Source organism: Ambystoma mexicanum, chromosome 6p (genome assembly GCF_040938575.1).
Source record: "Ambystoma mexicanum isolate Mex_15411 chromosome 6p, UKY_AmexF1_1, whole genome shotgun sequence".
Lineage (NCBI taxonomy): Eukaryota > Metazoa > Chordata > Amphibia > Caudata > Ambystomatidae > Ambystoma > Ambystoma mexicanum.
Window position 1 is genome coordinate 631,824,900 of NC_090935.1, and position 21,980 is coordinate 631,846,879.

Consider the following 21,980-nt stretch of genomic DNA (forward strand, 5'->3'; position numbering starts at 1 on the left):
AGTATTGTAACCATTACAAGAGGGCAGGTCCGTGATACAATCTAGTGACAGGGTGTGCCAAGGTGCTGGTGGAATGTCTAAGGGCTCAAGAAGACCGGCGGGTCTTGTCTTTTGACCTTTGTTTTGGGCACAAACTCCACAGGACATCACGAAAGATTTAATATCCTTTCGCCAGGAAGGCCAACAGAATTGTCGTTTAACCTTTTCCTCTGTTTTGGCAATGCCAGGATGTCCTTCCATCAGGGTATCATGATGACGGGAAATAACCAGTTCTTGCAATTCCTTTTCTGGCAAAAATAAGCGTCCTTGGAAGTAAGGTAAGCCATCCTTTACTGAAAAGTTAGACCCCCTTTTGATCCAATCCTGCAAGGCTGAAGAGTCCACTCGTGCTTGAATGTCTTCAAGGGTTTGTAAAGTGGTTATCCCCAAAATTCTTTTTTTGGGAATTATCGGCACAGGTTCTGAGTTTGTGTCTATTTCTTCCATTCCAATTCGGGATAGAGCGTCCGCCTTACCATTCTTATAGCCGGGGCGGTAGGTGATTACAAAATTGAACTCAGCAAAGAACAAAGCCCATCAGAGCTGTCGAGACGATTGAGCCTTGGCAGTTTTTAAATATTGTAAATTTCGGTGATCAGTGATCACGGTGATGGTATGCCGGGCGCCGAGGAGATAATGCCGCCAAGCCTTAAAGGCGGACTTAATGGCTAATAGTTCCTTATCAGTGATCGCATAATTTATCTCCGGCGGCGAGAACTTTCTGGACCAAAATGCTACGGGGTGCAGTTGGTTGGTTTCAGGGTCTCTCTGAGACAGGGCAGCTCCCATGGCTAAGCTGGACGCGTCGGTTTCGACTATATATGGGAGATCGGGACGCGGGTGCTTCAAAATAGGTGCGGACGTGAACTTAGCTTTCAACTCCTGAAAGGCCTGTTCGGCTTCCTCGGTCCATTCAAAACGTTTATTTTTTCGCAAGAGTGCAGTGATGGGTTGCACCACACATGAAAACTCCGGGATAAACCTGCGATAAAAGTTGGCAAAACCAAGCATGCTTTGGACACCTTTCACCGAACTAGGAGATGGCCATTTGAGGATGGCATCCACTTTCCGTGAATCCATTCGGACCCCTTTAGGTGTCAGGATAAATCCGAGAAACTCCACCTCGGTGGTATGGAAAACACATTTTTCCAGCTTGGCAAACAGTTTGTGCTGGCGCAGTTTCTCTAGGACGGCCCTGACATGCTTTCTGTGATCAGATTCTGAAGAGGAGTTCACAAGAATGTCATCGATATACACGACAACACAGACATCGATGAGTTCCCGAAGGACATCGTTCATGAAGAATTGGAAGGCTGCAGGCGCATTGCACAACCCGAAAGGCATCACCTGGTATTCGAATAGTCCATATTTTGTACGGAAGGCCGTTTTCCATTCGTCGCCTTCTTTTACTCGTACCAGATGATAAGCCCCCCGGAGATCTAACTTGGTGTATACGCAAGCGTCCTTCACCTGGTCAAGGAGTTCAGGGATCAGAGGCAGAGGGTAACGATTTTTAACAGTTATCTGGTTCAATGCGCGGTAATCAATACAAGTTCTAAGGTCGCCTTCTTTTTTATGCACGAAGAACAAAGCTGCGGATGCCGGGGACGTTGACGGGCGAATGAAACCATTGGCGAGGTATTGATCTAATTATTGTCTCAAATGGAGATTCTCTGGTTCAGTAAGGGCGTAAATCCTGCTACAAGGGGGTTGTGCACCGGGCACCAGATCGATTTGGCAATCGTACGATCTGTGGGGAGGTAACGTGTTGGCCTGTTCCTTTTGGAAGACGTCCTGAAAGTCTTGGTACTCTGGAGGTAGTTGCACGGGGACAGAGGTTACTGATGCTAGATCAACCTTTGGATTTTCTGGGTAGCAGGTTTGTGCACAATCCGGGAAGGTTATTCTCTTCGCTCGCCAATTGATTTGAGGATTATGTGTCTCTAACCAAGGGATTCCCAGAATAAGCTGAAACTGTGGAGCCTTGATTACATCAAACACAACTGCCTCCCGATGGCCATCCGGACCTACAAGTGTCACCTCAGCTGTGGAATGTATTACCGGTCCAGAGGCAATTTCGGTTCCATCTACTGTGGTGATGACATCTTTGTTGGTTTTAGGATGCAGAGGGAGGTTTATCCTAGAGACCAATTCTCGATCCACATAGTTTCCTATAGCCCCGCTATCGATGTATGCCTTTATAGCATGCAACCGTTTAGGCTGTTCCGGACCATTGGCACAATGAAATGCGAGGTCTGAGAGTTAGTTTTCAAGCTCGGCAAGCGGACCCCTACTCTTGCCAGGCGTGGTCGTTTCCCGATACAGAGTTTCCATGGATTTTATCAGCGGCTCCTACCACCTTCTTGGGCGGCTTAACCGGGCAATCTTGTAGAAAGTGTCCAGAGGACCCACAATAAAGGCATAATTGCATCTGTCGTCTTCTTTCCCGTTCTTTTTGAGTTAGGGGTCCTTAAACCCCTCCGATTTGCATAGGCTCAGAGCCATCAGCCCCCTTGGGGTTAGCGTGGGTCTTGGCCAACACCCGGGTTTCAAACTTGGACCGATCTGCTTTTCTGTTTTGCAGCCTGTGATCCAATTGGACCACTAAGTCTATATATTCAGTGCATTCTTGGGGCGGATTTACAACTTGTGCCAGGACATCTTTAAGTTCTCCGCGTAGACCTCGATTGAATAACGTGATTCTTTTATCCTCTGGCCAACCAGTTTCCACAATTAGTCTATTGAAGGTTGCAATGTAGGATAGAAGGTCTTGATTGCCCTGTCGCAGAGATAGAAGTTCGTCATCCAGAGCCTGTCCCTGGGAGTGTCGAGCAAATAATCTTTCCATGCTTGTTTGAAATCCTTGAAAATCATGAAGAATCGGGTCATCTTGAGTTACCAGTGGGACTGACCAATCGGCAGCACAGTGTCAGGCTGAGATCCTGGTGTCTGCGGAAGCTGCTAAGCCCCCGACAATCCACCCAAAATGTGGCACTCTGAGCTGATAATATAAACTGCTCAGTTTACCTCACTTCCAGGGGAAAGGGGGAAGGGACAAATTAACAAACACCAGGCTGGAAGCTATTAACCAGCTGGTTCTTCACCTGTAGTAAAAACATAAACATATATACACCTTGTTATTCATTGAGTACTATACTAACCTTAATTCTCAATATCCTTTACCAAAAAAAGTAAAAACCATACCTGGAACATCTCTACAGAATGCCCAGAGAAGTGATAAGCTGACTAGACTTCCTTACTGGTTGACTTGAATCTCAATGATCATTCAGCCTTCTCAGTAGGTCCATGAATGCGAAATTAACTTTGCAGATATCTTCTAAAAACTCAAGAAGTTTGAACAAAGTCTTAAGTTCATTAAAAGTAAATGGAAGTTCTAGTGTTTCTGGAAAGTTCTTATATTTCTTATTAACTGCCTTTGAAACTTGCGACGAAAAATTTCACGTGGAAATATCTTGCACACGCATAAAAATCCAAACTGAGTGTAGAACGTACACGCGCTGAAAACCAAACCGCGGAAAAATGCACACGCGCTTATTCAAGGAGCGAGTAAAAAGCACACGCGATAATGTCCATTCCGCGGGAAAAAATACACACGCGCTTTATCCAAGTAGCGAATAAACGCACACGCGCTGAAGTCTAAACCGCGGGAAAAATCCACACGCGCTTATCCAAGGAGCGAGTAAACGCACACGCGCTGAAGTCTAAACCGCGGGAAAGATCCACACGCGCTTTTCCAAGGAGCGAGTAAAAAGCACACGCGATAATGTCCATTCCGCAGGAAAAATACACACGCGCTTTATCCAAGTAACGAATATACGCACACGTGCTGAAGTCTAAACCGCGGGAAAATCCACACGCGCTTATCCAAGTAGCGAGTAAACGCACACGCGCTGAAAACCAACCGCGGGTAGAAAAACACATGCGCTAAAGTATCACGTGACTGAAAAGAGCTCGCGGTAGATTCTCAAGCGAAGACTTTCACGCGCAGGCTTCTGTTAACGGAAAACCACGCGCTTGATAGAAAAAACGTAGCGTAACAAAGAAAAACAAACGATAGCACTACCGTTCTATTAAATGTCTTCATATGAGCTTGAAAATCAATTTAACTCTTCAACAAGAACATTAGATAAACAGTTTTGAGTTTTAAAACAACTTATCTTGTGAAGAGTCTTGGAAACTTATTTTCTTAGGCAACTTGAAATATTCTTACTCCTGTCCTGTGCCAAAACAAACTCCATAAAGATTCCTGCTTACTTTCCAAAGAAGCTGCTCGACTGCTTGAAACTTGAAACCCCTGAACAAGTTAAGCAGGAGCAGCTTAGTACACGACCTCTCAGCTGGGCAAAGACGATGAAAGGCAGTTTAGAATGTTCACTGTCTTCCCTATAAACAATCACCAGCCAATTAGAATTTAGACTGAGGACCTCCATCTTGGCTTGGGGCATTCTCTATAGACTGCAATGAATGTTAAGGGCAAAATTGGCTGTTTTAAAATTAAACTCCATAAAAACTTCCCAAAACCTTTCTATACTAAATCTCCCCAGACCCAATGTAATTGAGAATATGCCACTGTAACCTGACAGTACCTGACACTACCCCCCTTCTAACGCCCAGTCCCTGGGCCACTTTTCAATGGAAATTTCTTATGGAATCTTTCAACCAAACGAGGAGCATGCAATTCACTTGCTTTGTCCCAAGTGCGTTCTTCAGGACCAAAACCCTCCCAATCAATGAGATACTGTAGCTTTCCTCTCACTCTTCTAGAGTCCAGAATTTTCTTAACTAAAAATTCTTCTGAATCATCTTCCTCAATTACAACTGCTGAAGGAGTAGGTGTCAATCTAGTTCCTTTAACCACAGGTTTCAACAAGCTAACATGAAAAGTTGGGTGAGTTTTCATATGTCTTGGTAATCTAAGGCGAACAGCCACTGGATTTATCACCTTTTCGACAACAAACGGTCCTACAAAACGAGGGCAAAACTTATTTCTTCCTTTAATTCTCAAAAACTTGGTTGATAACCACACCAAATCTCCCTCACTTTATTGGGGACTAGTCTTTCTTTTAAGGTCAGCAAATCTTTTATATTTTTGTTTACTCTCCACCATCACCCTTTTTGCCTTTTCCAAATTTCTTTTCATGACTTCTTGTCTCTTTTCCACTTCCGGGTTTCCAGAATCATTATTAATCTCAATACTAAGAAAACGAGGATAAAAACCTCGTCCCAAATAAAACGGAGACATAGAGGTGGCATCCTTACTACAGTTGTTATATGCGAATTCTGCCACCCACAACATATCTACCCACTCTTCCCCTGTCTGTAGATAACACCTCAAATATTTCTCCAATCCTGATTTATCCTTTCCACTTGCCCATTGGTTTCGGGATGGTAACCTGATGATAGACATACCTCAACTCCCAATCTCTTACAAAAGGCTCTCCAAAACTTAGAAATAAACTGAGACCCTCTGTCTGAGATGACCTGACTGGGAATTCCATGCAGTTTTACTACTTCTTGCAAGAAACTGTGAGCTAAACTATCGGCGGTAACCTCTCCCTCCATTGGAATGAAATGTGCTTCTTTAGTGAGTAAATCAACTACAACCAATACTGATGTACACCCCTTATCTTGTGGCAGATCCGTGATGAAATCTAAAGACACTGAGTACCAAGGCCGCGGTGGAACTGGCAATGGTTCCAATAACCCAGAAGGCTTTCCGACGAGGTTCTTAGATCTAGCACAAACTTCACAGGTCTTAACAAAATTAAGAGTATCTTGTCGAATTTTATCCCACCAAAAATGTCTTCTGACCAACTCTAGAGTTTTCCGATATCCTGGATGTCCTGCCAGAACTGATTCGTGACACTCCTTCAATATCTTTTCTCTAAGTTCAATAGATGGTAAATAGAGTCTGTCGTCTAGATAAGGCAAACCATCTTTAATCTTACGAGCTGGATCCAAACGAACCCAATGTTCAAGTTGTGTCTCAGAGATGGATTCTCGTACTTTCTTGAAGATTTCGTTTTCCTTCTCAATTCCAGCAAGAACAAAACGTTCTGGAGCGATCAATGGAAGTGACTCACAGACCGACTTAACTTCACTTTCTGGAAATTGCTGTGACAGAGCATCTGCTTTTTTATTTTGATTTCCTGGCTTAAAAGTAACTATAAAATCATAATCTGCAAAAAATAAAGACCACCTTAGTTGTCGAGGTGTCAGAGTTCTTGCTGTCTTCAAAAAGAGTAAATTTCGGTGGTCAGTTAATACTGTCACAGTATGACGTGCTCCTTTTAAAAAATGTCACCATTCTTCAAATGCTGCTTTGATTGCAAGAAGCTCTCGATCTGAAATGGTGTAATTTTCTTCCGCTGGTGAGAACCTCTTAGAAAAGTAGGCCACTGGATGCAATTGTCCAGTAACATTATGCCTCTGCGACAACACTGCTCCCATTGCCACATTGGAAGCATCAGCCTCTACAAAAAATGGCTTAGAAGTATCAGGATGATTCAAGATAGGAGTAGTTATGAATTTCTCCTTCAATATTTGAAAAGCCTCATTAGCCTTAACGTCCCAAACAAATGGAACTCCTTTCTTCAAAAGTCGAGTAATTGGAGCAACTAAACTGGAGAAGCCTTCAATGAATCTTCGGTAAAAATTGGCAAATCCTAAAAAACTCTGGACCTTCATCACCTTCGTTGGAGTAGGCCAATCACGAACCGCTTCCACCTTTTTCGGATTCATTTCCAGACCACAAGGAGTGATCACAAAACCTAAAAATTCTACCGAATTCGTATGGAACTGACTCTTCTCCAATTTAGCGTAAAGATTATTCTCTCTCAATTTTCTCAAGACCTGTTGAACGTGAATTTTGTGTTTCTCCAAATTTTGGGAAAAAATCAAAATATCGTCAATATAAACAATAACAAAAATATCAAGAAATTCCCGGAGAACCTCATCGATAAAAAATTGAAAAGCCGCTGGGGCATTGCAGAGACCGAATGGCATCACTTGGTACTCGTACAGGCCAAATCTGGTCTTAAATGCCGTCTTCCACTCATCCCCCTCTTGAACTCGTACAAGATGATAAGCTCCACGTAAATCCAATTTAGAAAAAATGGTGGCACCTTGGATTTTATTTAACATCTCAGAGATGAGAGGGAGAGGATACCGATTTTTTACTGTCATTCTATTTACCGCCCTGTAATCTATACAAGTTCTGAGAGAACCGTCAGATTTTGGCACAAAGAACAATGGTGATGCAGCCGGCGATTGAGAGTGCCGAATACATCCCTTAGCCAAATTTTCCTTTAAGTATTCTTTCAAATAGTCATTCTCTTTTTCTGTCAGGGCATAAACCCTACTGCTAGGTAAAATAGCTCCAGGCTCCAAATCTATCATGCAGTCAAAAGGTCTATGAGGAGGCAACTCTCCAGCTTCCTTTTCATCAAATACATCCCAAAAATCCTGATAACAAATAGGAAGTTTACCCACTACTGCTCCAACATCAAAACCTATTGCCCCTCTTTCTGCAAGTGAAAACGAAACTGAATTCACAAATCTTTCTTCCTCTTCATGACATTTTCCTAAGAAACAATGTTCCTTACAAAAAGTTGATTCTAGGGATACAATTCTTGCACTCCAATCAATTCTAGGATTATGAAGAGTAAGCCAGGGCATACCCAAGATTATTTTCAAGATTGGGGCGTCAATTAATTCAAAAGAGATAGTTTCCTTATCACCTCCAGTCAACTCCATCTCAAGTATCTCTGTTTTATGAGTGATTGGACCTGTAGAAAGAGATGTACCATCAACTGCCTTTACCTACTCCACTTCCTTCTTAGCCACTAAAGGAACACCTAGAACCTTTGCCAATCCTCTGTCCATAAAATTTCCTGTCGCACCTGAATCAATAATAATTGGCCCAGAACCTAGGAATTTCTTTTCAAACATTAAGGATACGTTCACAGTTATGTGAGGGACAGCTGTCTGTATCGTGCTAGCCACTTGATGTACTCTGCCTGAAGAATTGAAGATCTTCTTGGAAGTAAAAGGACAGTTTTCAAGGAAATGACCACTGCTACCGCAGTATAGACACAAATTATTCTCCCTTCTTCTTGTCTTCTCTTCCTTTGACAATGGACCTCTCACCCGACTCTGCAGCTCATTTACCTTTGACTTAACTTTTCTGTTCACCACCTCAACCTTAGATCTCTCAACTCTTCCTGGAAACCTAACTTCTCCCTGAGAACGTCTACGCTCTAAACGTCTTTCAGTTAAACGAAAATCTAACTGAACTACCAAATCAATTAGAGCATCTAAAGTAGTTGGTCGTTCCAAAAATACAGCCAAAGCATCTTTTAATTAATCTTTTAAGCCCCGATAAAATAAGGAAGCCCTCTTCTCCTCTGGCCATCTACTCTCTAGAATTAAAGTTCTAAATTGAGTGATATAAGAAATCAATTCCTTTCCTCCCTGACGCAGCTCCAGTAGTTCTCCGTCTACCTCTAAAGAAACCTGTCTCTTATCAAACATCTTTTTAAATTTGGCCTGGAACAGGGAATAATTATTCAAAGCCAAACTCTTTTGACTCACTTCCCCACGCTGAAGCTTCTCCTGATAGATAAGATAATGTAAATGTGACCTTTGAAGCATCTGTTGAAAATAACTGAGGACGACTTAAGAAATGCAATTCACACTGAGTCTGAAAAATTTGAAACTTTCTCCGATCTCCCAAAAAATGCTCAGGAGCAGCCAAAGGAACTGGCATAACTAAGGTTCCTAAACCACCCAGCACTTCTCTTGGAAGCCTAGGTTCTTGTTCTTCCCCTACTCTCACCAACTCAGGTGGGTTTCCTGCACCTCCCGAAACTTCCACTTCTCTTCTAACTTCTATTTCTTGTATTTGTTTTACCTTTAAATTTAACTCATCCATTCTTTTATTAAGATTTGAATATTCCTGATGAGCCACCCGTAACTCTTCTCTAATTTCCCTAACCATTTCTCCCAACGCCTCCATGGCTGTCTCGTCGGGGTTCATACAGCTTGGGCAGACTTTTTTTATTGGCCTTTCATTCTGTCAGGCTGAGATCCTGGTGTCTGCGGAAGCTGCTGAGCCCCCGACAATCCACCCAAAATGTGGCACTCTGAGCTGATAATATAAACTGCTCAGTTTACCTCACTTCCAGGGTAAGGGGAAGGGACAAATTAACAAACACCAGGCTGGAAGCTATTAACTAGCTGGTTCTTCACCTGTAGTAAAAACAAACATATATACACCTTGTTATTCATTGAGTACTATACTAACCTTAATTCTCAATATCCTTTACCAAAAAAAGTTAAAACCATACCTGGAACTTCTCAACAGAATGCCCAGAGAAGTGATAAGCTGACTAGACTTCCTTACTGGTTGACATGAATCTCAATGATCATTCAGCCTTCTCAGTACGTCCATGAATGCGAAATTAACTTTGCAGATATCTTCTAAAAACTCAAGAAGCTTGAACAAAGTCTTAAGTTCATTAAAAGTAAATGGAAGTTCTAGTGTTTCTGGAAAGTTCTTATATTTCTTATTAACTGCCTTTGAAACTTGCGACGAAAAATTTCACGTGGAAATATCTTGCACACGCATAAAAATCCAAACTGAGTGTAGAACGTACACGCGCTGAAAACCAAACCGCGGAAAAATGCACACGCGCTTATTCAAGGAGCGAGTAAAAAGCACACGCGATAATGTCCATTCTGCGGGAAAAAATACACACGCGCTTTATCCAAGTGGCGAATAAATGCACACGCGCTGAAGTCTAAACAATGGGAAAAATCCACATGCGCTTATCCAAGGAGCGAGTAAACGCACACGCATTGAAGTCTAAACCGCGGGAAAGATCCACACGCGCTTATCCAAGGAGCGAGTAAAAACCACACGCGATAATGTACATTCCGCGGGAAAAATACACACGCGCTTTATCCAAGTAACGAATATACGCACACGCGCTGAAGTCTAAACCGCGGGAAAAATCCACACGCGCTTATCCAAGGAGCGAGTAAACGCACACGCGCTGAAAACCAACCGCGGGTAGAAAAACACACGCGCTAAAGTATCACGTGACTCAAAAGAGCTCGCGCTAGATTCTCAAGCGAAGACTTTCACGCGCAGGCTTCTGTTAACGGAAAAACCACACGCTTGATAGAAAAAACGCAGCGTAACAAAGAAAAACAAATGATAGCACTACCGTTCTATTAAATGTCTTCATATGAGCTTGAAAATCAATTTAACTCTTCAACAAGAACATTAGATAAACAGTTTTGAGTTTTAAAAGAACTTATCTTGTGAAGAGTCTTGGAAACTTATTTTCTTAGGCAACTTGAAATCTTCTTACTCCTGTCCTGTGCCAAAACGAACTCCATAAAGATTCCTGCTTACTTTCCAAAGAAGCCGCTCGACTGCTTGAAACTTGAAACCCCTGAACAAGTTAAGCAGGAGCAGCTTAGTACACGACCTCTCAGCTGGGCAAAGACGATGAAAGGCAGTTTAGAATGTTCACTGTCTTCCCTATAAACAATCACCAGCCAATTAGAATTTAGACTGAGGACCTCCATCTTGGCTTGGGGCATTCTCCATAGACTGCAATGAATGTTAAGGGCAAAATTGGCTGTTTTAAAATTAAACTCCATAAAAACTTCCCAAAACCTTTCTATACTAAATCTCCCCAGACCCAATGTAATTGAGAATATGCCACTGTAACCTGACAGTACCTGACACACAGCCGCTGAGATATGACAACACAAAGGCTACCTTGGTCTGATCATTAGGGAAGGCCCCAGGTCCGCATAGGAAGTGCAAACGACACTGATTCATGAATACGGCGAATCGTTTGGAGTCCCCAACAAAGCGTTCAGGTGGGGCCAGCGGCATGTTTGCAGGTAGATTAATCTGCACCAGGTTACTGGAAACCACAGGAGCGGGGTTCCCCCCGGAACCGGGTAAAGGAGTTTGTCCAGCTTGACCTTGCAAAAGCTGTCTAGCCAGGTCATCAGCTCTATCCTTTATTACAATCACTTCCCTCCTGAGGGCACTAGTCTCTTGATGAGCGGCGTGTACTTCGGCCCGTAATTCCCCCAGTAATTGGGCCAACTGGTCAGTTTCGGACTTTTCCATAGCGCCTGGGTGGGAATTTGTAGGAAGGCTTCGCGTTCTGTAACGCTCACCTGGTTCCCACGGGGGTGCTGGTCTAGTCTGGATTGCTGTGGCCTCTTCTAGCGTGATGGACAGGACCTCCAAATCGTGCTTGCCTGGCCCATAGGAATATCCTTCTGCAGATGAGAAAGGGGATTAACAGTCTGCAGAATAGTGTGCTAGCTCCCCCCTTTCCCCCTTCGTTCTTCTCTAACTTCCTCCAAACCCCGGTTTAAGCTCACCTTATGGTTTGGAAGGATGAACTCTCCATCCTGCTTCTGGTGCAGGGGCGCGCGTTCGTCCAGTTACTTCATTGGTTTTCAGAATGGCGCTGGCAAAATCCACTTGACTTTCCTGAGCGATGCGCTTTAAGTATGAAAGTTCAAAGTTCAAGTGAGGCCCCTTTTATGTTGTCTTTCTAACCTGTGATCTGTCCTTTATTTCAGGTGCAGAATGAAGGCGATGCGTCGAGGGGTTAAACTGCCGAGGTGAGTAGTGATGAGGGCGATTCCTCTAAATGTCCTTATCATTCCCCAGAAATGTCTCTTGTCCTTTCCCCATAGGGGCCGAGGTATGGTACCTGCCAACGGGGCGGCGCCGACCCGAAATTTGGAAGAAAAGCCATTAAGTATTATGGCTGTTAATCAGGCTTTCCTTCGGTGTTCCTTCTGCTCACCTTTTGTTTCTTCCTCTCTCCCCTAGGTGCAGAGATGTGGCGTCCGATACTGACAGCCGCGATGGAGCCGGGAGATGTCTCGGGGGCAGGTGAGTGAAGCGTGGCGCTGCAGCGAGCAACGCAATGCTTTTAAATGGAAGTCTTTCTTCAGGGATGCTGGCGAGAAGATTCCGGATGCAGGTAAGAAGTTTGAAATAGTCCTTGGTTTTCACCTTTCTCTTCTCTTCCTTCCTTGCACGTCTTCCAGGTTCGAGGCGGGCGTGGCTGGAGTCCAGGAGCAGGAGCAGACACGGTGAGCATTAAGCTGCAGGAAGCAGAACAACGCGAAGCATGAGCTGCTGTCTGGGCGTGGCTTAAATAGCCTCCAAAGAAGTCCCAGGTTTGTATCCTTCCCCAACTAGGTATGTATCCTTCCCTGGCCACGCCCGAGTGAAAAAATAGTCCCTATGAAAAAATAGTCCCTTTCAGGTCTCAGGGAGGCCTGAAGCGTGCAGCATGGTCTGCATCAGGTAAGTGCACAAAACACCTCCCTTTATGAGCCTGGCGCCTATGGCGCCAGGACTGATGTCCAACATGCGCCTGGCGCCAAAGGCGCCAGGACTGAATCCAAAGAGCCCCTATAAGGGGCCGCTGGGCTTTTACCCGAGGGCATGATGCCTGCTTCCGGGGGTGCTGGGACTGGCCTGGTGCTCCGTGGGTAGGCATCATGACAGAGGAGCCCCCTTGGAGGTTCTGGTGGATTGAAGAGCAAGGTCTATGCTTGAACCACAGGCGCTTCGGCTCCTTGGTGAAAAGCCTTCATCTGGGCCTCTGGATTTGTCTCTCTGGAGGAAAACAAATGAGGGAAAGGGGAGAAAAGGGGAGTGAGACTTGACCTGTGTCTCTAAAAGTCAATGTGCACCATAAGAAAAACATTCTACTGCATGGCTAAGACTGACCTGTTGAAAATCCTAGGGGAAGGGCTGAGTTTAGAGATGCCCTTCAGTCGTGGTGGTAGTGCTCGGGGGCATGATGGTGCCGTTTCAAGGAAAAGTAGTTTTAGCCGTCCTCTTGCATGGAAAAACCCCAAACTGGGTGTTGGAGCTGGGTAGAAGAGGATGTGCGGGTTACAGCCATACTGCTGTATTCCTGTAAGAAAAATTAGAATATGGCTGAAAAATCAGCATACCTTATGGGCTTGTGGATTGGCAGGTGCCCTATGCTTAGTGTGTTGATAGAATGGTGGGAGGGCTCCTGTTGGCTGGGGAAGCCGAGTTCTCTGGCATGTTCCTCGGTCCAGGTAGTGATTTCTACATGGAGAGGGAAACAATGGGCAAAGAGCAGAGTTAGCGTTCCAGACATGGATTACAAGGAGATCCAATTCTGTGTGTAACGTTAAGGCGCTCGTGCGTGGTGGCTGCTTACCTAAGGAAAGAGGGCAGGAAACGCGATGGTGGCCGCAATTGCAACAAGGACAGTGTTGCTGCAGCTCCGTCACTCTTCTTCTTCTTCTTCTTAATTATCGGAGGCGTGGGCGGACCCACGCAGGCGATTCCCCATCCTATAGGATGATGTGCACCGTGCCCACTAATTATTATTTAGCTCCATTTAAACTCACAACTCCTCCCACCTCCCCGTCTGCCTCACAAAATCCAACATCACACTACTCCTCCTCCTGCCTCTCTCCCCATCACCTCCCAGCAAAGCCCTCCCGCTCAGCTCAGCCACACCCAACGCAGTCAACAGAACCCTCATCAATTCTCTCTCTGCAACATGTTTCTCACACCTAATCAAAAAATGTCCCACTGTTTCAGGCACCCCACACACCGCACAGTCCCTTGATTCACGCTTCCCTATTCGAAATAGACAGTCATTCAGCCCCACATGACCTATCCTCAACCGATTCAGCATCACCTCCTCCCCCTCCTCCATTCTGAACTCCCTGCATCCACCTTCACCGACATTTTCCCACGAACACCGAACCTCCACCTGCCCTTCACCCCACTCACCCACCTCTCCTGCCACTCATCCAGGACCCGTCTCACCTTCACAGCCTTCACCTCATCCACACTCAAAGGCAACCTCACATCAACCGCTCCCCTCCTCATACCCTCACCTGCCGCCAGATCCACCAACTCATTTCCCAAAATGCCACTGTCACTGCGAACCCACGCCAACTCCAAATCCATACCCCCGCGCACACACCGATCAATCTTCATCCTAATGTCCAAAATCACATCCTTCCTATCACCATCCCCTGCCACAATCGCCTGCAATCCACTCAATGAATCCGAGAACACCACCACTTTCTCATACCCTAACTCACACACCCTATTAATCACCAATGCAATCGCCACCAACTCAGCCGTACAAATAGACACATCATTCGTCAGTCGTCCTATTTTATACTCCCCAATGCTTTCTAGATAATACGCCATTCCCACTCTCCCAGACACAGGATCCTTTGAACCATCCGTAAACACCTTGTATCCTTCCTTTCCTGCCACATACTCCTGACCCGAAGCTTTGATCTCACCCCGCATACCTCTCTTCTTCGACACCACATTCGCCAACTCCAAACACACCTTTGGAGATCTCATCATCCACCTCGGCCTTCTCTCCAAATCCGTATCTGTCACAATCATCAAATCACCCACACCCCACTGCACTCCCTTCTCTCACATGTGAAACCCAAAAGTGCCCCCCCTTCCTCCTCCACCGATCCCTGTAATAGTCAAACCTCCAATTATACTTCAAACATTCACGCACCGGATGAGCCACACTCTTCGCACTGCACTTCACCCACCATCTCATATTTAACGCATCCCTCCTCAACCCCAATGGCATCTCTCCCACAAGCACCTGAACCGCATTCACTGGAGAGGACCTCATCACACCCGAACACACCCTCAACGCCCTCGCCTGTACCCTATCTAACCGCAACTTCTCCGTCACTCTTGGTCCGTGTTCGGGAGTGTGCTGTACTATCGAGCGTAGGGCGCATGCACAAGGGATCAGTGTTTCAACTCCCGCGCATGCGTCTAGGGATCGCTCGCAAATGGTTGCTGTAGCAACCTGATGTCGCTACTGTGGCGTGATGTAGCGTATATGCACGGAGGGGCAAAACGCCAATGGGCATTAGAGGTGCCAAGCGTCCAGAGTCTTCGGGGGCAAAGCATGTACTGCCTGGTGGGATGGGCTGTTGGACTGGGGCGATAATAAGTAAAGGTGCAGAGAGTATGCCCTAAGGGAGCTGGCTGGCTGTTCACGGTAATTATGAGGGCTTAATGTTTACAAGCCACATTCCTATATTGGAAAGCTACGGGCTGGTGAGACACCAAAATGAGTGTGTGGGAGATGCACAGTCAGGCTTCTTGAGCCCTTAATCAGAGCAGCCCTGCTGAGTCTGCTCCCACCTAGCGCCAGAGCTCGACACAGGTGGGGGCAGCTTGGCAGGCCCTATCTCCTGATCAGTAATAACTTTGCTCCGTGGCAGTTGCACCCAGGTGCCCACCAAATCATGTTCGCTTTTCGTGTACAATTAATTACCATTCTTAATAAGAAGAAAGTAATTTGGCCAGGCATTGCCGCTCTTCCTTTTATCCAGAGTTTTACTGCTTTCTCCCTTCCTGTAATAAACGTGCTGTTTTTGCACATACAGCTATGAATTAGAACATTTAGAAATACTGATGTGGTCAGAAGGATTGTCGTGTGGTGAGTCAGGTCACTTTACCGGCTTCGATATTTCCATCTGCTTTTTATTGTGTCCGCTGGATGGTGGTAGGGAATGTCCGGCCACTTTACAAGGAACATAAATGCTTTATTAGATTCAAGGGTCTGCACCGCACTGGCAAGAACAAATGTAACCAATAAATATCTGTATCTGGCAGCTGCCTAAGCCCCATGCCACTTGTCCATAAGTGGAGGGACGGGTAGCAGTTCTGGTGTGTTCTACTGCCAGTGATGACTCAGGACACACCAGACTCGGGTCACCACACAAGTGTGAAAATGGCTGTTGATTGGAGGATCCGCTCAAGACAGGGTCATCAGTCCACCAAAGCACTCAGCAGCCACGCTGTCTGTCCGTCTCTTCTATTTGTCACTCTCTATCTCCCTCCATGAAAACCATGACCTTGTTGTCAAAGAGAGGGAGACGGACTGAGAGGAGAACAGGGCTCCATTCACTGCCTGGACACTATGCTCTCCTCAGGAGAGAAGAGAGCACAGGGTCCAGTCATATAATGGAGGCCTCAGCCACATGCCATGTGTCCCCTAGCTTAAGTGATGGGCCAAGTAGTAGTGCTGGTATGTGCCACTGCCAGTCATGACCCACCCGACTTAGGTACCCACGCAGGGGAGAGTATGGCCATGGAGTGAAGGATTGGATGACCCTCTCTTGACTCGAGTGAGGGTCAACGGTCCCCCACGGCACTCAGCGTCCGTCCACCTCTCCCATTTGCCACTCTCTGTCTCCCTCTGTGATGACCATCTTGTTGGGAGACGGGAGACCAGGCCTCCATTTGATCTATGAACACTGTTCTCTCCTCATTCTAATGTCTGCAGGTGCTCAATCTAATTGGGTCATGATGTGCATAGCCTATTGATTATAGTGTGAGGACAGTGTATGAGACCCTTTGCCTTTTTATGCAACCTATTTGTGAGTACTTCATGTGTGTGTTGAATGGTCGCATACTGAGCACGAATACTCCTTATTGGTACACTTGTTTACCTGTTTCAACCTTTTGTTGACAGCCCTGGTGACAGATACATTTTAATTTTGTCCTAGGTTGTCGTTGGCTCTGACACTATTACCCCAGCATCGGGAGAGCAAGCCTGAATTTTGATACACATATTTGGGTACCGGAGACCCCCCTTCAAGACTGACACCTGTCAGTCTACTCACGCCAGTGAGGTCCTTCTGCCCTTGGAGGTAATTACGGACAGCCAGCTAAAAACGTCCATTATTATTTTTTCTAGGAATCGGATTTAATGCTAAGATACTTTCTATTTTAATTACAGGTCAGAATTTAAAGACACACCACTGACTACTAATATTTGAATTGAATTACGAATTGAACACGATTCAGCCACGAATAATAGGCATCTAGCCCTGAAGACGGATCTAGTATCCGAAACGCGTCGGCATTTCTATTACACCTTTAGGATCCTATTAGTTTAGTTTTCAAATCAAAACTCTTCTATGTGATGAAGTTATTGTGTGGAATGTATAACACAATGTCTAAACATAACTGTTGATCACATGACTTTGATTTTGTTTTTGTATTAACTTTGTAACTGTATATATTGTTGAGAGGAATTAATTGTATTAGTACCTATTGAGATGAATGTTTAATTGGTCAATAATCAGTACCGGCCAATGGTTTGATGAAATTCTGTGGATTTTCTGATTATGTTTACTTTTATGTTTACATTCACTTAAAAATACCTTTGCACATGTGTACGAGGGTGGTGTCCATTATTGTTGCGAGACATTACTGTGATCCACTGTGGTACACTGTAAGAATGTTGGTAATTACTGATTGAAAGGATACTTTATTTACCAGACTTTTCTAAAAACTCTAATTTTGATAAATAACTAAACCCTTCTTACAGAAGTGGGGTTGGTGGTCACATTCCCCACACTCGTGTGACCTAACCTACCTGGGGTAGTCTTTATCCCCATAGGAGTGCATTGTCGGGTCTCCTGTTAGCATATAACAGGTTTTGTTTTGTTTGCTTTAGTTTACAGTCTTAGGTGGCCTTGAGACTGGCTGACCCTTCTGCACCTGAAATTATCTAAACTTGATCCATTAATTAATTAACATACATTTTGACCTAACTGGCATACCATTGAATCATTGTTTATCCTACTGTACCCTCCTAACGCCTGACTCTTCAAATCTACCTTGAAAGGGGCCCCTAGGGGTCCCTCACGTCTATGGAAACAAGGCAAGTCACCACACACGATAGATACGCCAGACACGTGGTTGTATTCCCAAAGCTAGGCAAATAGTCTCAGTTGGCCAATTCGGTCTCACGCCCCGCGACATGTATCTCTAGACCTCGAGGGACGCAAGAGAGTGAATTGCGTACATCAGTTACATATATACAAAATGCATATCATACAATCAGCTGTGACATGTTTAATGCCCCCCTTTATTGGGTTTCTTTGAACTCAGTGTGATTATGGACACTTTCGACAATTATGACACCTTCAAATATCTATTCTAGTAACAATATGCAATTTTGCAAGTGCGGACGCATCTTTTAGTTGTTGAACAGAACACAGTGCTTCTGTTCTTGGAAGCGAGCTACATACGGGGGAAGAGTCACATTCCAGACCTTGCTATCTATGAGGTGCTATTCGTGTCCTGGGAGCCGACATGCTCTAGAGGGCTCGGTAAAGGGGGGCCGTAATAAGAGCATAATTCAAGCCTTTAGCTGCTTTATTCTAACATATTCTACCATATAACGAGACTAGCTGGCAGCTGTGAAATGATTAAATGCCTGCGGCTCTGCTTCAAGGCTACATTCGGGAGGGAGCCGGGCATTCCTTCCCGGCGCTGCCTACGTTGTGTTTCAACTAACTCTTATTAGCCTCGCGGCCCTGCAGCCTTGTCCTTTCATGACAAACCCTCCTTTGTCCGTATGCCAAACGTCTCATTCATTTATTGTATCCTCCTATGATGACGATAAGTCTAAAGCACTTATGTCTGAGTTTTGCATGCTACTATAAGCATCATCATCTTCATTAATATCTATAGCCATTAATTCTTTCACTGTTTTCATTTCATTTGTTATTGTTATTGTTATTTAGCATTTATATAGCGCCTTATATACCATTGGTATGGTCTGAAGGCGCTGGTAGGTTGAACGCCCTTGGGAACCGAAGTTCAGATCAGTAGAGGGAGTAGAGAGAGTCAAAAGGTGCGTGTGGGCACCATGTATGTGTGCAGCTTGTGCGGTATTCGTGTAATAGCTGCTTCTTAGCGGTAGGTGTGGTGGTTGAGGGGTCAGGAGAATGTGTTCATTCTGGCAGGCTTTGTCCAGACCGGATGTGGCTGCATTAGGCCTGAGGAGAATGCCTGGCTGGGGGTGTGTAACCAGCAGTGTTTACATAGAGTGATGTGGAGTATGTGACGGATGTTGGTATGAGAACAGTTATACCGAATAGTGTCATAGTATCTCTGTGTTCTAGTTGAGTGGTGGTGTAAAGGAGAGAGTAAGCATATGGTGGGTTATATGGTCATTCGAATGTTTTCTAAAATGTTCTAAAGAGGCTATTGGGAACACTTCTAAATTCTACTTTCTCAGAGAGGCTATTGGGGACACTTCTAAATTCAACTTTCACAAAGAGGCTATTGGGTACACTTCTAAAGTCAGTTTTCACAAAAGGCTATTGGGGACACTTCTAGGTTCTCTGTGTCTCTGTGTCTCTGTCATCCCAGCCATACGTTTGTTTTCTTCTTGTTATCATATGCATACATCCCTTCGTACATCCCTCAGTTACCCCAGTGCAAACTAACGGTAGGCAGTGTATGCAACAACAGCACGTTATGAATATTCCAAACACCACTACTAATATCGATATCAACTTCCATCCCCAAGAACGCAATATTCCCCAAAACCAGGACTCTATTTCCCAGCCCCCTTCTCCAGTAGAGAGTTCGGAGCTTAGGACATGCATTTTCTTTATTGCTTCTAAAATCGTAGGGGAATAGTCATCTACAAATACACAGCACGCTGATCCCACAATCTTGCAAATTCCCCCACGATCAACCAGGATCACATCGAGAGCCATTCTATTTTGCAGTGTCATTAACCTAATTCCTTTTTCTTCCAACGTCATGTTAAATAGTATATCTGTCGTTGTGTTTATGGTATCTTTTAGTATTCTGGACAGCTGCCTTATGTTATAGGAGTTCACTATCTGGGACAAGAATGGAATGAATGATTTTGCTACGTCAGTCGCTATCAAAACACCTTCGCTACTCCTTTTGGTTCTAGATCTGGATAGTCTGGCCATGTCTGCTGTTTCTAAGAGGAACACTCCTGGGAACAGTAGACCTAGGTAACATGTACCTCCCCAGTTTCTGGGCAACCAGGGATATGCCTTCTCTCCACATATAAAATAGACTGGATCTCCTACATATACTGGTTCTATTTCCCATTTTAATACCACTGTATTCATGCATCAAGTAAATGTTCCGACTGAATATGAGCCTTTCTTTTTTAGACAAAAAGGGACAGTTCTCTGGTTATAATTCACTTTGTAAGAAGGGGGAACTGCATCTTTGTTCCCGTCTGTTCTTACACGAAACCTCATCACAGATGTTTTAACTGGTGGGGACAATCTATCTTGTTTATTTTGTCGTGTTATTTTTCGCTTACTTTTCCTCGTAGGTTCTGGGGTCATCACTTGTGCTTTATGGAATATGGAACAACCCACAGTTCTCATAATTATTTCCTCAAACTCATTCATGTTAGTTCTATCTAATTGACCCGTACCACTCTTATTCCATTTCCCATAGATCATTGCACTTAAAGATGCACTACATGCAGAACTTAATGGTAATGGCTGTACATACCAACCTATTCCTTTCCCAGCATGCTGCGGTAAATGGGCACATACCCAGCAATTTGTTTTCTTTAGAATTGCATGTGTCATATTCATAATCAGTAACAGCGTATTGTTCCCATACACTTCCCTGTGTCTTTCTTCCATTAGGGACAAGTATAAGTAATCACCTGAACCGGGCTTTCAGTAGTGGATATATTAACTATTGGTAAAAACCTTCCCAATGGGTGTTTAGATTCCAAACTCATGAAGCACATGATTATTGTCAGTGCCAGGATACCATTTTTTTACCATGCGTTTTCCTTAAGCTTACAGTCTTTACAATTAACTCATTCTCAGCAGCGGTGCAGGAGGAGGCTGAAACCGCACCCGTCATGTTTCTCATCGTTCTTCTTCTTCCTTATTAGAGTTCGTCGTGGATATCTCTCTTCGTTGCACTTGTTCTGATGTCAATAAGTTCAACGGAATTGTCACAGTTCAGTTCTGCCAGTCCTTTATAGCCTGGATTTGCTTATTTGTTTTAAGGCAAGATCACTTGTCCTTTCTCATACTGCTCAGAGGACTTTTGATCAGTTATCTATTGCCTTAGTACCATGTGCGCCCAGCTTGTCCGCTCTGGTTCTGGACACATGTACTTTTTATGATCGCACCGAGGAGCCGCGAGTCTTGAATTGTCCGATTTGCACAATTCTCATGCTTCTCTCCAATACACCTCTAGTTCCTTCTCTGTCCATGAGCGGAACCAGAGGTTAACATAACACCAAAGAACTGTGGATCACTTTGTCTTTCGAGGCCGTAAATCATATCGCCTCACTCCTGGTATTGTGTGATCCGTGAACAGTGCCGGTGCACTTCCAGATCCAGGCTCAAAGTCAGCCTGTGGCGCTGTTAAAACTGATATAGTATTGTTTCGTCCTCATTGTATATGTTGGCTTATGCCCAGTCGCTCTGTGAGAAAATCCGCATTGCAAGGTCGTAACCTTAAGTTAAACGAGCCTCCATTTTAGGTGAAAGCCACCATTTTAGTTATTCGTGCAAAGTCAGCCCGTGGCCTAAAATGGCCGACCTGTGTTCTCTTGTTCTAACTTAACCTCTTCAACCTTTGTAGGAGAGTTAATGTCCAACCTGCCTGCAGGCTACGTGTTAGGGTCATGTAGACCTTGTCCTTTGTTGACCTCGGGATCAGGGGATTACTTGAATCGGTGATGTTAACCTACAAGTATATAAGAACAACAACACTGTTAAAACATGTCATGCGAAACATCTGTTTGACCTGCATTAAAGCAATGTGTAAAGAGTGTAAAGTTAAACCCAGAGAATAATAGTGCTTGTTAGTAAATGTATTAAAAGGTAAACTGCATGCACGAGATATGTAAATTAGGAATGAACCTGGCGCGACCCTAGCCCAGTACATGATTAACTTGTAGGAGGCTGGACATCGTTATGAAGAAATTGTATAAATACGCTGATGTCCAGCTAGTAATTCCTGTTCACTGCTCACATTGAACCTGCTG

At 44.6% G+C, this 21,980-nt stretch overlaps 1 long non-coding RNA gene across 1 annotated transcript in view; it reads left to right on the top strand.

Moving 5' to 3' along the window:
- LOC138511669 (uncharacterized) overlaps positions 1 to 17,347 on the top strand; it is a 313,807-nt gene extending 296,460 nt beyond the window's left edge. The window contains exons 2-3 of the long non-coding RNA XR_011280656.1: positions 16,675 to 16,818; positions 16,908 to 17,347. This is a non-coding gene — a long non-coding RNA (uncharacterized lncRNA). The remainder of the gene's footprint in view (positions 1 to 16,674; positions 16,819 to 16,907) is intronic.
- Positions 17,348 to 21,980: the final 4,633 nt, after the last annotated feature.